Source organism: Lissotriton helveticus, chromosome 7, assembly GCF_964261635.1.
Source record: "Lissotriton helveticus chromosome 7, aLisHel1.1, whole genome shotgun sequence".
Lineage (NCBI taxonomy): Eukaryota > Metazoa > Chordata > Amphibia > Caudata > Salamandridae > Lissotriton > Lissotriton helveticus.
The window spans coordinates 1,278,376,172-1,278,391,461 of NC_136068.1; the positions used below are offsets into that span (position 1 = coordinate 1,278,376,172).

The following is a 15,290-nucleotide window of genomic DNA, read 5'->3' on the forward strand; positions in this document are numbered from 1 at the left end:
GCCTCGAGCTCAGCCGTCCGCTTTATTCAGAGGCACATGACTGACTCCCCTTAACCCCACCGCCCGCTGGTACTTGCCTGATTTCCCTGTAGACAGCCTGTCGGCCTCCACACAGTAATACGACACGCGCCAGTGACGCCAGCATCACACAGCTAATGTGTGTCAAGTGATCGCGTTTCCCCGGGTCCCCGTGCTCGCGCTTCTGTTTTCACGAGACGGGAAGAGGTTCGAGCAGCGCAGGTGAGCAGAGCTGCCAAACCCCAGGGGGCGGGGTGTCCTGGAAGAGTGGGCGTGTCCTCGGAGAGCACGGGGACAATTTAAGGACACAATTCAGCAGTTACCGGCGAGGAGAGAGAGACCGTAGCAGACACTATACAGCATTAGCTGTCGGACTCCAGGCACCTTCAAGGTACGAAGAAGACACAGTGGGAAACCGAGGGACTTCTTGGGAATCAGAGGGACCCGCTGGGATCTGAGTGCTCTGCGTGCGTAGGAATCTGATTTGTAACAGCATAGTGAATGCATGCTTTTGATAATACATGTATCCCAAGTATCTCAGGTGATATGGTATATGTATAAGAGAAGGGGACACATATAGAAGTAGGAAGACGAGCCTAGGGAACTGAGTATTGTCAATCTACATTGTATAAAACCTGTACAATAAATCTCTTGCAATACCTTATGTTGGGATCAGCACTCCTGTAAAAACATACCCATGCCCACCACGTGTGGTATAATATGTTATCATTTTTCCAGTTAGCACAAATCCTTTTAATATCCATTGCGAGCAAAATGTCAATGAGGAAACAGTCCCAATATGTCAGTGAGGTGTATTTGAGTGATGTTGGATTATACCCAGTGAGATTATGGTATGTGATAGTGAAATGTGCCTGTTGAAGATGTTTGTGAGTGTCGCTAGATGTGTTTGCAGTAGAATAGCAGGTGTTCTAGATCACCTATGGGGTGTTGGCAATGCCAACAAGCAGCTGAAGGAAGGAGCCCACGATTATGCAGCCGACCCAGGGTCCAGAAAGCCCTGTATGTTGTCCATAATTTGCATTGTAAAATGAGAGGCAAAACTTTATGCAGTAGCATCTACTTCTATATATTGGCAATTGCGATGGTAGTATGGGATCTATATTAGGGAAACATAATTTAGTGCAAAGCCAGAATCATGCTGTGCCTTTACAGCACTGGTAATAGAACAACTGTGTCATTACCACTTATTAATTAATGGTGCAAGACATTACAACGACTTGTTTTAGGGGGCGTACATTGGTGGAGTTGGTTGTGTTGGATTTAAAGTCCAATACTTTCCCTAATGTTGGGCAGACTGGAGTTGGAATAGTAAATTATACTAATCCATAGTCCAGTGCCAGGGCCGGACTGGGAACCAAAACCGGCCCTGGCAAAGTGCTCGGCCGGCCCCCCCATCCCCCAGGCGGGAGGGGGGCGAGCGCTTTGCCAGGGCCGCTTTTCAGCCGATTTTGTTACAGGGCCGATTTTGCAGCTATGCTGCAAAAACGGCTCTGCAACAAAAACGGCCCCCAGGGCCCAAAACCGGCCCCCACCCTTGCGGCCGACCGGGGGATTGCCCGGTGCCCACAACGGCCAGTCCGGGCCTGTCCAGTGCCCACCAAGGCAAATTGGGTGCAAAAGGAACGTGTCGTAACAACACAACAACACATTTGTTCTAATGTTGACGTTGAAAAGGCATGTGTGCAAAATGCATGCGTGATACCATCATACAATGCTATATTATGCTTAATGAATCCCATGTTTTTGGGATCTTGTACGTAAAAATAGGAGTGGTTTGTCTTAAGTATTTTATAGATTATGGAAACTTTAAGGCTTTTAGGGCCAGATGTATCAAAGGGTTTTGCCCATTCTGTGTCTATGGGGAAATGTGTTGATACATGTGGCCCTTAGAGTATAAGGTATGTAGGAAGTTGAGACAGTCTGCTTTATGTCGTTTCCTAAAACTCCTAAGAGCAACTTTGGGGAACAGGAAATTATAAAAATCAATTGGTTGGAGAGCAAATTTTGTTGATAAAGCAGGAAATGTTATTGCTTCTTTCGGGGGGTACAATGTCCTTGAATATAATAAAGCCTATAGAGGCCCAACATCCCCAGAAACAGGGGTTAGGAACAAGTTTTACTGATGGACTGAACCACAGAGAGGCAAATTCAGAGTCTTTGATCCCATGAGGAACGCATTTATCTAATCTTTTGATAGCTGTTACTGAATCTTTAATGATTTGATAAAAATGGGGAACCTTAATGTGTTTTGTTGTTAGGATACTTATAGGTGAGAGAGAAATGGTTAGGTCCAACTCTATGTCCACCCAAGTAAGATGAGGGGGAGTCGAAAGGGTGTAGACACCAAACAATTGGTCTAATTAGAAAGGCAGTTTGGTAAGAGAAGAAGTTGGGAGGTTAATACCATCATGTTTGCTTGATTTCAGTTTATATAAGGAAATACTTGCCTTTTTCCCTTTCCAAATGAATGTTGTATTGAGCATCGAAAGATGTGAAAAAGAGTTGGAGAGGTAAGATATTAAGATAAAAATTGACTTGAGGTGCATCTAGTATCTTAACTGTTTCAGTCCTCCCCACCATGTAATGATTTCGGAGACCATTCCTCTGTAAGCTTTTTAATGTTTGCAAGGAGGGAGGTTTCTATATGGTTCTTAGTTTCCAAAATAGACATTGCTAACTCGATGCCTAGGTATTTAAGTTTGCTTGGTTGCCATTTAAGATTTGCAGATGACGCTATAAATGCAAGATATACATTGTTGAGGGGAAAGACTTCAGTTTCTCCCTATAAGGAGTATCCTGCAACTGTAGTGTACTCTGTGATCACATTTAAGATTTCAGGATTGGCACGCTTTGCCTCGATGGAAAGGATTAGGATGTCTTCTGCATATGCAGCCAGTTTTTGAGAGACGCTCTTGAAAGGAATACCTTTGATTTTATCATGAATGCAAAAGGAATGTAGTAGAAGTTCAATTGAGAGAAGAAATAATAGATGGGATAAAGGACAATTTTGCCTCATTCCCTGAGCTAAGTCAAAAGCTTCTGAAACATTTCCATTCAGTTTAATGTGGGCTATTGGGTTATCTAGTCACTAGATTAAACTTCTCTAAAGTGAATTGTAGAAAGGGCCAAGAAACTTTATCAAATGGCTTTACTGCGTCTAGAGCCATTGCTGTGGTTGATGATGGAAGAAGTTTTCCTTTTTTCAAAACGTGAGAGAAGGCCCTAATGTTAGCAGCTGCAAGGCGGCCTTTCACAAAGTTTGCCTGGGAAGGGTGTATAAGTAACGGAAGGACTTTCTCAAGTCAGAGTGCCCAAATTTTAGTATACATTTTATCGTCAGTATTTAATAGTGCGATTGGTCTAAAATGTTTTGAATTTCACTATATGTGCCTCTGAGAAAGAACCTCTGAGTATGCCCATTGAAATGAGTTCATGAAAGAGGGTTATAATATCAGTCTGTAATAGTTGTTGGTAGGTGTGGTAAAAGGAAGCCGGAAAGCCATCTGGGCCAGGAGCTTGTTTTGGTTTTAATAATGTTATACCTAAGCAAATTTCTTTCCATGTAATAGGATTGTTAAGCTGAGCGAGGGCCTCCTGTGGGACTGTGAGCAATTGGATAGGTTCTGAAAAGGGTTTACATGCAGCAGCATAGTCATAATTACCTAATTACGGAGGATTATACAGTTGCAAATAGAAGTCACGAAAAGTCCACAATTTTTGTGGGGTAAGTTTGTAGACAACCCCAATAATCTTTAATAGTGAAAATGCTGGTGGATTTTTTAGTATTCTTAAGGGTAAACGCAAGCAATCTCTCAGCTTTCTTTAGCTCTACTAAGTTTCTAGTTTTAAGTTTGGTTGACCATATGTGGGCTCTTTGGGCAAGTGTTTCGTATTCGTATTTAAGTTGTTTGATTTTGTAGGTATTGTTAGACTTGAGGTCTTTGGTTCCCTCCTGTTCTAAAACTTGTATTTCTTTCTCCAAGATATTTAGTTAAGAGTTCAGCGGCTTTTTTAAAAATTATATATATATTTTGAGGATATCACTGTTCAATTCACAGCAATAATCTAGAATCATTTTCCTTTTAATGGGATGGTTTAACCCCTTGGTGTTAAGGGAGACAATCTTAAGAGGGACCTAAGATATATGGGCTTCGTAGTTTGTCTAAACTACCTTAATCAAATGTGTGTTTTAAATTGATGATAATATGAATAAACCAGTTGCAATATGTGATTCTAGGCTAGAAATTCTGAAGCTGAATTTATCATATCGGTCCACCTCACGTTGGGTGGGTGTATGTCCAGATGTTAATGGAATACACCTTGTTTGTTAAAATACCCCTCACACACCAAAAGGGCCCTTGGTGTCATGCTTCATCATCGGGGTCTTCCCGTCCCGCTGCGGGGCGGGGCAGTGCTGCGACAAGCGACTACGCTGGAGCACCTTTAGATGGAGGTGCTATGTGTTGGGAGTGAGTGTCAGTGGGGTCAGGTGTGATATGAAGAGTGAAATTAAAAAATACCTGGCCTTGTGGTAAAAAAACTTTTTATTAGACACTGGCTGGTATTATTAAAAGAAAAGTGAAGTGGAGAGATCGAGCTAATTAATTAACTGTCAAACTGATGATGTAGACATCCACGGAAGCCGCAGACGAAGGAGGAGGCACCAGTGTGTAGGGGGCTGATTGGGACCCCAGATTACCCTTCTGTCTTGCATTGGCTCATGAGGCATTGTTCCCTCCTTTGATAAGCATACTACATCATCAGTTTGACAGTAGTAGGAATTGTGTAATTATAAAATGTATAGCTACACACATAGATAGACATTTAACCTTTTTTTCACTTTTTTGTATATACACTTTTACTACCTTGTGGAGTAACACTAGTGAGTGACAGGGGGATCATCCCCTAGGTCCTGATGAAGAGGCTTCACGCCTCGAAACATGTTGACCCACACTGGAGAGAGAGCCCATTAATTAGCTCGATCTCTCCACTTCACTTTTCTTTTAATAATACCAGCCAGTGTCTAATAAAAAGTTTTTTTACCACAAGGCCAGGTATTTTTTAATTTCACTCTTCATATCACTCCTGACCCCACTGACACTCACTCCCAACACATAGCACCTCCATCTAAAGGTGCTCCAGCGTAGTCGCTTGTCGCAGCACTGCCCCGCCCCGCAGCGGGACGGGAAGACCCCGATGATTAAGCATGACACCAAGGGCCCTTTTGGTGTGTGAGGGGTATTTTAACAAACAAGGTGTATTCCATTAACATCTGGACATACACCCACCCAACGTGAGGTGGACCCTTTTGATTAATAAAAATCCCAGATAAGAGGAGGACGAGCCCACCTCGGTCCCCATCGGCACCACCTCTTCACTCCCCCTTTTTGATTTCCCTAGCTGAATTTATCATATAAAGTCCAATTTTTTAGCTTCTAGATTCAGTTACACTCTTTCAAAGTAATTTTTATCGATGTTGATATGAAGGATTCAAATAACTCACCACTGTCTTGAAATCGGCTTGTGATGTCATTAAAGTGAAGTTTAAAGTTGGGTTCTTCCTATTTCTGACATTTCATTAAGACCATACACTGTGCTGTTAAATCTAAGAGTTAAATAAGCCTCTTTTCTTAAGAGTGTTGTTTCAGTGTCTCCTCTTCTTGGATTGGGCTTGATGACACTTAGTACTGTCCATCTAAAATCATGTTCACTGTGATTCATTTCCATAAAATGGTTAACCTTCGGGGCAGTGATTACTTCAGTTTTAATCCTTGACCTGTGTTGCACCAACCCTTGTCTTATTTCTAAATAGAGTACAATTTCATAGTCACAAAACTATAATGAGGAGTGGGTCTTATGCTTGTTCAAATGGAAAATAAGGATTTATTACCAAAGAATATCACATTAAAACAATAATATAACATAAAGTGAGCAGGACGTGACGGGTTTTTGGAAATCAAAAGATTTCCTTATGTCAGGCATGTAACTTAAAGTGACTTTTGAGTGTGTAAAGGATTAACAGTAGTCACAATAAAAACATCTTGCACTCCACAAAATTGACAAATGGTGGTTAGAGTTAAGATGTGGTGACGACGTTTCGATCTCCAACAACGGTAATTGGATCATCATCAGGACTAACAAATCTGGAATGCCTGAGAAGTTGCCTGGATAAGGTGGCAAGGAGAGAGGAGGGAGGGTATAGGGGTAAAGGAAGTAATGGAGGAAATAGAGAGTGAAAAGGAGGCAATTAGTAAGGGGGTCCCGCTAAGAGGGAATGCGAGTTTCATCAATGTTCGCAGAATTATTTACACAAGTTAGGAGTGACCAGTTTCATGCTTACTATCACTATGGTGGATATGAGGCAGCTATATGCAGATGGGGGTGCGAGTTAAAGGTAAGGGGGTCCTATGGTGACGCTTATGTTATGCAGAAACAAGAAGGCGGGTTCTTACTGAATTGAAGATATCGCACAGGGTCATGCTCAGGGAGACTAAGAAGCTGAAGTACCAGAAAAGGTTGTAGTGTGCTGATGTTTTTGCAGAGCACTAGATGGTTGGGTGAAGGGCAGCGGGGTTACAGATTTTCAATGGCTTTACAATTTGATTGCATGGGATTACTTGTTTGGTCTGTGTTTCGCAGAGCTGCATCAGGAACTGATGGACCGTAAGCTTACTGACCCCAGGACGCTTGCTATGGAGGCAGACCACTGACTCCACCAGGGTCCAAAAGAAGGTTATGGGGGATACTCCATCAAGGGTGAGCCGGGTCCCCAACAGTATGGGAGGACAAGGGTAAAATGGGGAGTTCTCTAAAGGGCCCCAAAATAATTTCCAAGGTAAAGATTCCTACCCCCCAGGTGATAAGAAACCATGGATTTCTTGTAAACCTGCAGAGAGGTGTTCCAGGAAATGGTATGCTTGTGATCAGGAGGGTCACATGCGGTGGCCCAAAGTGGGCACAGCACCCCACCGGTGGGCAGTCACGGGTGCTGGTTTGGGTAGCTCTTGGGGAGGAGTTGATCCCTGGAGGATGTGGGGACCCAGCTGAGATGGCTCTTGTCTCACTAGGAGACAGTCAGATGGTCCTGATAAACCTAATGCCTGCTAACATTAAGACGTACGGGCAGTATGTGGTCATCAATGGACAGAGGGTAGAGGCTCTGATAGACACAGGAACAAGTGTGACTACTGTCAGGTGTCACCTGGAGTCTGAAGAGGAAGTAGTCCCTGATGTAGCTCACCAAGTTGTGGCAGTAGACAACAGTGAGTGCTTCTGTAAAGTGGTTTAGGTTCCCTTTTAGTGTGCCGGGGGTGATTCTTCGGTTCCTTGTGATTATCTGTGAGTCCATCCATGCCTGTGGATTGTCTGCTGGGGTTGTGACCTGGAACATACGCCTGGAGAGAGGTGGAGGTCAGGTCGCACTTGAAGATGTTAGGGTTGCCTGAGTGGCCGTGCCTGACCATACAGTCCATGGCAGCTCAGGGTAATCAGGAGGACCAAGAGCCTGAAACAGTGCCCATGTGTCTGCTGGGAAGAGGAAGGGTGTGGGAAAACTGCTCCTGAAATTCCCACAGTCTGGAACGAGGCTGAACCTGAGGGAGATGCCCCAGTACCTACAGAGGAAGAAGTGGCTGAACTTTGAGACTTGCTGCCTGAGCTGACCCATTGGCAGCAAGAAAGGGGTCTCAACAGGACTCTTGTGGGTCTTAGATAATAGGCAGGGCTAAAGGCAGCTGGCAAAGAGGCCAGGTCACAATTGATTTACTGGGAGAATGGTCTCCTTAATAGCCTAAGGTTGCTGAGCCGGTGGCACCCCATGTGCTGGTGGTACCCATGCGCTTCAGAACCTTCCTACTGGAGTTGGCTCATGATGTGCCTTTGGCAAGACATGTGGAGCAGGGTAAGACCTTTGACAGGCTTGTCACCCTCTTTTGCTGGCCCTAAATGCAAAGGCAGTCTGATGCATTTTGCAGGTCTTGTGAAAGTTGAAAGGCAAGCGGAAAGAGTGCTGTGAAGTGTAAGGCTCCCCTCGAACCTTTCTCTGTCTTGAGCACCCCTTTTGAGCAGCTGCGCATTGACATTGTGGGGCCTCTGAACCCAAGACAGCCAAAGGCAACAGGTTTATCCAGGGCTTGGTGGACCATGCCACTCGGCATCTGGTGGCTATCCTTCTCAGGACAGTGACAGCCTCCATCATGGCCCGAGCACTGATGCGCCTCTTTAGCCATGTGGGTTTCCCTAACAAGATGGTATCTGACGGGGGTGCCAACTTCATGTCGCTGTACATATATAGGCCATGTTGAATGAGTGTGGGATGAACTACAAATTCACTACTCCTTACCACCCACAAAGTACTGGGTTGGTTGTGAGATTCAACCGTACCATGAAAGACATGATTTGGGGGTCTTTCAGAACCCATGAGGCATAAGTGAGATGTCCTCTATTTTTCCAGATTTATATAGCGCAAACTCGACCTAAAGGTAACGGAGCGCTTTACACGAGCACCAGTTACGGTACACAAGGACATATTAATTTTTTGGTAGGCACGGGGAGATTAAGTTATTTGCCCAGAATCACAGGGAGCTGAGCCGACGCCGAGGCTCGAACCTGGATCCCCAGCTCCAAAGTCGGAAGCTCTGGCCATAAGACTACAACCTCTCCCCTTGCCATGTCTCTTCTTTCCCTACAGGGAGGTACCGCAGAAAAGGCTTGGGTTTAGCACCTTTGAGCTGTTGTACGAGTACCCTGTGAGATGACCTCTCAGTTTGGTCAAGGAGGATTGGGAGGAAACTCCCAGGCACCCCCCTATCCCACTGGATGTATTTACCTGCATGCTGGTCCCCTGAAACCAGACAGCCCACTTCAGGAAACTCGCTCAGGCAAACCTAGAAGCAAGCCAGGAGGACATGGAACAATGGTATGAACAAAATGCAACTCTGGTTGAGCTTCAGCCTGGTCAGAAAGTGTGGGTGATGGAGCCAGTAGAGCCCTTGGCTCTGCAAGACAAGTGGTCTGGCCCCTTAGAGATGAAGGAGCGCAAGATTGAGGTCACCTACTTGGTGGACTTGCGTACTCTTGGGAACCCCTTGAGGTTTCTGCACGTGAACCGCCTTGACCTCCATTTTCAGAAGTCTGAATTAACCATGCTCTTGTCTACTTATGATGTGATGGAAGAGGAGAGTGAACATTTCCCGAACCTCCTGTCTACCAAGGAGCAGGATGGGTCAGTGGAAGGCATTGTCTTCTCTCCCAGGCTGACCCTGGAGCAGCAGGGTGACTGTCGCCAGATGCTGAGGATGTTTGCCACCCTATTCTCACTCACCCCTGGAGTCACTCACTGGTGCCCTCATGATATTGACACTGGGGACAATCCGCATGTGAAGTACAAGATATACATGTTGGCAGACAGAGTGCAGGCTAGCATCAAGGAGGGGGTGTCCAAGATGTTCACTCTAGGAGTGATTGAGCCCTCTAACAGTCATTGGCCCAGCCCAGTGGCCTTTCTTCCCACATTTGCTGCGCCCTGTGCCACTCCAGAACTGAGATTTTGTGTGAACTACCGGGGGCTCAATGCTGTTAAAAAGACTGAGGTCCACCCCTTCCATAGAGCTGATGAGCTCATTGATCGTCTGGGGGCTACCAAGTTTCAAAGTACAATTCAATCAATCATATCATTTGTAAAGCACACTACTCACCCGTTAGGGTCTCAAGGCGCTGGGGTGGGGGATGCTGCTACTGCTCAAAAAGCCAGGTCTTGAGGAATTTTCTGAAGGTCAGCAGGTCTTGGGTCTGCCGTAGGTGGATGGGGAGGGTGTTCCAGGTCTTGGCGGCGAGGTGGGAGAACGATCTGCCGCCTGAGGTTGCTCTTCGGAAGCGGGGGACTGTAGCGAGGGCGAGGTCGGCGGAGCGGAGCTGGCGAGTGGGGGTGTAGAAGCTGAGTCGTCTGTTGAGGTACGTTGGTCCGGTGTTGTGGAGTGCCTTGTGTGAGTGGGTGAGGAGCTTGAAGGTTATCCTCTTGTTGACCGAGAGCCAGTGCAGGTCTCTCAGGTGGGGTGTGATGTGGCTGTGGCGAGGGATGGCGAGGATCAGGCGTGCAGAGGCGTTCTGGATGCGTTGGAGCCGTCTCAGGAGTTTGGCCGAGGCCCCTGCATAGAGGGCGTTTCCATAGTCCAACCTGCTGATGACAAGGGCCTGGGTGACTGTTCTTCTCGTTTCAGTGGGGATACACTTGTAGATCCTACGGAGAATGCGGAGGGTGTTGAAGCAGGAGGAGAAGACGGCGATGACCTGTTTAGTCATGGAAAGGGTGGAGTCGAGGATGACCCCTAGGTTGCGTGCGTGGTCGGTGGGTGTTGGAGCGGTTCCCAGTGCGGTCGGCCACCAGGAGTTGTCCCAGGCCGAAGGGTTGGATCTGAGGATGAGGACCTCCGTCTTGTCCAAGTTCAGCTTCAGTCGGCTGTTCCTCATCCATTCAGCAACGGCCTTCATTCCTTCGTGAAGGTTGGTTTTGGCGGTGTGGGGTCCTTGGTGAGGGAGAGTATCAGCTGGGTGTCATCGGCATAGGAGAGGATGTTGAGGTCGTGCCGACGGGCGACGTGGGCGAGCGGTGCCATGTAGATGTTAAACAGGGTTGGGCTGAGGGATGAGCCCTGGGGTACGCCGCAGATGATCTCGGTGGCTTCGGAGCGGAAGGGGGGATTGATCTAACGTCTGGATGCTGGCAGATTGCCTTGACTGAAGGGGTACAGGAGCATTCTCAACACCGGGTCGACACCACCAGTTCCGGGTTATGCCCTTTAGGTTGAACGCCGCTGTCACCTTTCAGAGGTTGGTCAACCAGGTCTTGGCTGGATTGGAGGAGTTCAGTGCCGCCTACCTGGATGACATTGCAGTATTCTGTTCCAGTTTGGAAGATCATTTGCACCACCTCTGGGAAGTGTTCAAGGCACGGCAAAAAGTCAGTGGCAGCTCGCCGTGGGAGTGCTGCGGGGCGGTGGGGTGGGGTGGGGGAGGGGCAGGGTGTGAGGGCAGTAGAGTCTGACATATGACGGATATGAGTCAGGTAAGTAATTAAATAAATAAAACAATTTACCTTACGTGCGCCGAGTTGGCGATGCAATGCGCGTAATATAAATTATATTATTTATTTGATTACTTGCCTTACTCCTGTCCGTCGTATGTTGGACTCTACTACACCCCCACCCTGCCCCCAACCCGCCCGCCTCACCACCCAGCAGCACTCCCATGGCGAGCCGCCACTGCAAAAAGTAGGCCTCACTCTCAAGGCCAGTACATGCCAGATAGGGTAGGGGTCCGTGGTGTATTTGAGACACGAAGGTGGGAAGCAGCCAGGTGGTGCCACTACAACCCAAGATTGACACCCTTCTGGCTTGAGCATCCCCCAAGACCCAGACAGAGGTGAGAGACAACTTTGGTCTCACCGGGTACTACCGCAGGTTTGTCAAGGGGGATGGCACTGATCCAGCGCCCATAAGAAAATATGTCATAACAACGCTACCCAACTCCACAATACTCAACATTAATCATAAACCACTTACAAGGCCCATAAACCAACAAGACATATTTTGAGCAACTGAATCATGTGACTTAATTAATTAAACCTATTCACAAACTTATATACATTTTATATACATTTGCGGAATAATGACTTTATCATGGTTTTTGTAAACTCTACATTTAATTAAGCCACTAAGGCGAATGGATCTGCTGATGGTAACTAAGTTTTCAAAATAACAAGCCAGCTTGTATTTTCAAAAATCTTATTTATTAACTATTTATTCAAGGAAAAGTGCATTTTATTAAAATCTTTATTAATCAAGCAGCATGGTTTGAGGAATTGCAAAAGTCAGACAGTTTTAAAGCAGAATCAATTAGCATGTTTAAAGAAGAATAAACAGTTTTTCCATCACCTAAACCCTATTTCCCTGACTAAATCTCATTTCAACTAAAAGGAAAATTATAGAGTTATTTAGCCCTATTGATCCTTACGTGCTCCAAAGAAGTCCGACAGCACGACACGCCCTTCTGAATTCGAAAAGTGACGTAGACGCTTTCTATCTAAAGAGGTCAGTTAATATACCTTTTCTAACTAACTAATCTAAGTAAAAAGAATACTTTTCTTTGCCATCCAGAACTCTGATTGGTTGTCAAACGACAGACCATATTATGTCATCACATTTTTGAAGCCCAGTTCCGACTCTCTCTTAGAGTCAATTGTCCCTTATTCTCGTGTCACGTAGCTTCCTTCAATTTGCAACAACTGAAAATGTTAGTCCGTGACTTCCTTAGCTTGACAATCTCTCTGCCGGTTCCTGACCTTGGCCACGTCGACCAAGAGTATGAAAAGTTCTTTGTTCAATTAAGTTTGCATTTTCTCCTTTTAAAAACACGGCAGAAACTTTCCACACTAGGCTCATGCTTTCTCTGAGCAGGACTTTGCCAACTGCAAAATAAGGACCTACTAGGCCTCAAGCCTCTTTTCAGTAACTAGTATATAAACAAACACAAAAGAATAATTAATGCAAGAATTAGAAATCATTCTGTTACCCACCCACCTTTGCTAAATATTAACCCATTAATCTATGTTACCTAGCAGAAGCAAATGAAGCAACAAACAGATTTGTGCAACGTTTAAGACAAAAAGACAAAACATGAGCACACAGAAATAAGCACATGCCATTATTTAAAAACGGCCGCATTTAATTCTGACAACACAATAGACAGGATTAGTTTATTATTTCTCACATGCAAGCACTTTGCACATAATGCACATATATGAGCACACATATTAGTTTCCCACGTGTATTGATCTGCAAGTTTATTCTAGGTTGATTAGTATTCTTCACTGCACACATTATTAATATTATTATTTATTATGGAAGTTTAACTTTGCGAGCTGAAATAAATATATTTCCAAATCTCGCTCCATCAACTCCCTCATCTGGTGATTTCAAAATCACCAAACCACACCCAAAAATTTAGCAAAATTTTATCTCATAGATGAACATATTTGATCTACACTGTGTTAGTATTTCTAAAGACTTGTCTCATCAGTTTGTCTGCAATTCTCATATTGAGTTTTACGAAACTCTTCCAGTTCTATTTCTTTCTCTTGTTCCTTTATGTTTTTATATATTCTCTTCTTTTCCCTCAGGTATTTCTTTCTCTTGTGTAACATGCAACTGATCTTCAACAATAGTATCACAAAAACTATATCTAATAAAGGTGTCAGTATTTTGCCAAGAATTGAACCACCAATCTCTTGAAACCAGGTTTTAATTGCTTGAAATCTTTTGGACAAACGTTCTGAAAAATCATCCTCTTCCAAGGGAACAATTTCTGATTGTAACTCAGTAATATTTTTGATATACATCTCAATACCCTGTCTCTCATCTGGGATATAAGTACAGCAGTGTTGGACATGTAAAATGCCACAGACTCCTCCCTCTTTTGCTAGCAGAATGTCAAGCGCAAGACGATTCTGCATTACCATAGTCCGGATTGCAATAAGCTCAGTATCTACTAATTGGAAACCACCAGCTGTGTCAGTTGACAATCTGTCAACAATTGTGGACAATTTTCTGATTCTACCTGCATTCAGGGTTATACCCACTAAAGGTATCACTGCTTCAAAGATGTCTCCCAAAATTTCTGAGAAACTTTCTCTTTTGTATCTGTTCAAATGTTTGCTGATTTCAAAAGAACCTTCTGCATTTCTGTCAACATGAAATATTTTAGGAAAAACCAATCCTACAAAACACGTCCCATACCAGTGGTCGGGGAGGTTGTAGTAAGCCTTATCTCCACAAACAAAATATATCCCAGGAAAAATAGGATCTTTGCCACCTTTGGATCCCCAACCCCCCATGATTTGATAAGTGTCTTCACAATGACTCGCACCCACAAAATAGGTGTCAAATAAAGTATTGTCTCTCCTAATACAAAATTTACCACTAATTGGTTTATCTATATGTATAGCAGCATTTTCAAAAGATTTGCCATTTAGTTTTTCATCTTCTTTCTGCCAGAATTTTGATTTGGTCAGTTTAAGCATTTCATTCCTTTTATAAACAGCTCTTCTCTCCTCAACTAAATTCAGGAAAGACTTTTCTTCAGATCTCAATTTACATCTCAAATTATTTCTAAAAGCATACTCATAGGTAAGTTCATTTGTTACAATAAAGAATTCCCTCATCTGTTTGGCTTGCTTGTGCTTGTTTAAACTTTTCTCAATTTTCAGATTTGCAAAAATTTCGTCGTAATTAGAATAATAATACTCTAAACAACCAGTTTGATAAAATAAACTAGCTATCACACTGCAGGTGATGCCATAAGTAAGAGGAAGCATATTATAGGTAACTCCCTCCGAAACAGAAGCAGGCAATTTCACAAAAATTTAACAGGCTTTTACCTCCATGACCTTTACATATTCAGCCAGGAGTCTTGAAAATGTATTGCTAGAAAAATCTCCAACAGATCTATCCTGATGAATCTCAGGATTATGATCAATAACTTTGTTAGTTTTGCCTGTTGTACTATGTTTGTCTTGTTTAACAGAAGCTTTGCTCATCATGTTGACCGTATACATCTCCTTATTAATCCCAAAAGGAAAAATGACAGCTACAATTAACCAAAGCAAGATTATTAGGACCACACAAATCAAAGACATCTTACAGCATCTCTTAAAGTTGGAGCATCTTGAACTGTTATTCACAAAAACGTAAGGCATTTTCACTAAGTTTGCAAGAAAACAAAACAAAAATTTAAAAATGTCTAAATTTTCTAAAATTTCTAACACCCCCCTTTTTAAATTCTTTTTTTTTCTTTTTTTTCAGACCCTCAACCTTCTAACAGCTTTTCTTCGACCTTGCGTCACAATTGTTTTCCAGCTTACACAATTTCTTCGACCTTGTGTCACCTAACACAATTTCTTCAGCCTTATGCCAAAACGAAAACCCTAAATTTAAACTGAAAATAATTCAATCGTTGTCACTATTGTCATCTATTTCTTCCTGACTGCTACTATTTATCTCCACCACAGGTGGAATGATAATGTAAGTCCATTCAGGTGACTTATATTTTTGATATGGCTTCAAATTTCTTTTTGTCCTTCTATTAATAACTTCTATTTTCTTTCCTGCCTCACTTTTCTTTTCAGGATCTTTTTGACTTGATATTTCATTAATCTGTTCCTTTGATCTGTGTGCCAATTTGAATTTCAGGCCTTCATT

At 43.8% G+C, this 15,290-nt stretch overlaps 1 protein-coding gene across 3 annotated transcripts in view; it reads left to right on the forward strand.

Moving 5' to 3' along the window:
- The first annotated feature begins 279 nt into the window (after positions 1 to 279).
- LOC144770188 (monocarboxylate transporter 6-like) overlaps positions 280 to 15,290 on the forward strand; it is a 365,737-nt gene continuing 350,726 nt past the window's right edge. For 2 of the 3 annotated variants that reach the window (XM_078654495.1, XM_078654496.1), the window contains exon 1: positions 280 to 409. The gene's annotated coding sequence lies outside the window, so the exon portion shown is untranslated. The remainder of the gene's footprint in view (positions 410 to 15,290) is intronic. The other variant, XM_078654498.1, reaches the window with a different exon arrangement.